Source organism: Penaeus chinensis, chromosome 23, assembly GCF_019202785.1.
Source record: "Penaeus chinensis breed Huanghai No. 1 chromosome 23, ASM1920278v2, whole genome shotgun sequence".
Classification (NCBI taxonomy): domain Eukaryota; kingdom Metazoa; phylum Arthropoda; class Malacostraca; order Decapoda; family Penaeidae; genus Penaeus; species Penaeus chinensis.
In genome coordinates, this window is record NC_061841.1 from 21,516,422 (window position 1) to 21,518,921 (window position 2,500).

Sequence of the window (2,500 nt, forward strand, 5' to 3'; positions counted from 1 at the left end):
CCAGCATTTTGTTTTTTACTTAGCAGGAAACGTTCTGAAGAACTTTTACAAAGAGTTTACGGCGGAGATTAGCCGACGAAGCGAGGAATTTCGAGTAAATGTTTCGAGGAACAACACAGACGAAAAAGAACAAGAAAAAAAAGATGCTTGAACGTTTCCTGACATTTTGCAAATAAGAAATCATATTTCAGATTTAGATATAAGAGGCGCTTTAGATCATGCTGATGTCTTACATCAATAACAAGTTGTCTGTATACTCTCTCTCTCTCTCTTTCTCTCTCTCTCTCTTTCTCTCTCTCTCTCTCTCTCTCTCTCTCTCTCTCTCTCTCTCTCTCTCTCTCTCTCTCTCTCTCTCTCTCTCTCTCTCTCTTTATATATATATATATATATATATATATATATATATATATATATAAAGTATAATCATCCCTCTCTCTGTCTGTTGATTTCTCTCCTTTCTGTCTATCTATCTATCTCTATCTTTTTCTCTCGCTCTCTCACTCATGTTTTTCTCTCTCTTTCGATAGGCATCTCTATGTATGTACGAAATTACATGAAGAGATAAATTAATATATGCACATATATACAGTCATACATACATACATACATCAGACGTATTCACACACACACACACAGACACACACATGTATCTCTCTCTCTCTCTCTCTCTCTCTCTCTCTCTCTCTCTCTCTCTCTCTCTCTCTCTCTCTCTCTCTCTCTCTCTCTCTCTCTCTCTATATATATATATATATATATATATATATATATATATATATATATATATATATATATATATATATATATATATATATATATATATATATATATATATATAGAGAGAGAGAGAGAGAGAGAGAGAGAGAGATACATGTGTGTGTGTGTGTGTGTGTGTGTGTGTGTGTGTGTGTGTGTGTGTGTGTGTGTGTGTGTGTGTGAATACGTATGATGTATGTATGTATGTATGACTGTATATATGTGTATATATTAATTTATCTCCTCATGTAATTTCGTACATACATAGAGATGCCTATAACATCATATCGAAAAAGAGATAAAAAAATGAGTGAGAGAGTGAGAGAAAAATATAGATAGACAGAAAGGAGAGAAATCAATGGACAAAGAGAGGGATGATTTTTTTAAGAGTAAAATGCGTATTGAATAAATGACATAGATAAACATATATAAATAAATAGACAGATAAAAGGAAGGGAGATAAGCAGGTCGATGAATTAGACAAGTAAACAAAGATGGAAAATTAAAGAGAAATTCATATCTCCGTACTTCATAACAGGTCTCATTTCCGTTGAAAAATATGCAAATCAACGCAAAATATACCTTTGCTTCTTGATTGTTTCACTTACTGCTTCCGAATTCATAAACCAGCCAGGATGCATTCTCGAAAAAAAAAAATAATAAAGAAAAAATATTAATAACAACAGGCCAACCTACCCTTGGTATACACTTCATCCCTTAGCGTTGTATGTAAATTATCTCTCTCTCTTTCATCATGTCTCGTTCTGTGTTTCTTTGTTTCATTCTGTTTTGCTGTATTTTTCTCTTGGTCTATTTCTCTCTCTCTGTTTTTTTTTTTTTTTTTTTTTTTTTCTCAATCTCTCTGTCTCTGCCTTGGTACCCCTCTCTCTCTCTCTCTCTCTCTCTCTTTCTCTCTCTCTCTCTCTCTCTCTCTCTCTTTCTCTTTCTCAGTCTGTCTCTATCTGCCTACCTATCTCTCTTGGTACCTTTCTCTCTCTCTCTCTCTATCTATCTATCTATCTATCTATCTATCTATCTATCTATCTATCTATCTCCTCCCTTTACCTAACTTTTTTCCCTCTCCTTCTCTCTTCATTTAACACTCATCTCACTTTCCGAGCTTTGATTTATGAACACCGAGACCTGTAAGAAAGTTGTTAATTAAGGTTCATGAGGGAGGAAGAGAGTGGGGAGAGGGAAGATAGGAGGGAAAAAGGAGGAATGGGGAAGAAGGGGGAGAAGAGGGAGAGGGATCGAGGTGAAGGGGAGAATGAAGAGAATGGGAAATAAAAAAGGAGAGAAGAGGAAAGTGAGGAGAAGGGGAGAATTTTTTTTTTTTTTAATGGGGGATGAGGAGAAGTGAGGGCGTAAAGAGAGGAAAGGGAGGATGCAAGAAGAAAGAAGAAGAAGAAGGAGTGAGAGACTGAGGGCATGAGAACCAAAGGGAAGATACAAGAAAGATATATACAAAAAGGTTATGAGGAAGATAAATACTTAAAAACATAAAAAGATAAATACAAAAAAGATTGATACGATAAACACTTGAAGATAGATACAAAGGAAGCTAGATACGATAAAAAAAATAGATGCCAGAAAGGTATAAGGAAGATAGATGCAGGTAAAATAGATTCATAAAAGACATGAAAAAGATACATAGAAAAAAGATAATGCAAGAAATGTGAATATAGGAGTGATGCAAGAAAGTTTAATGCAAGAAAGACAGGTGCAAGACAGACAAACACAAGGA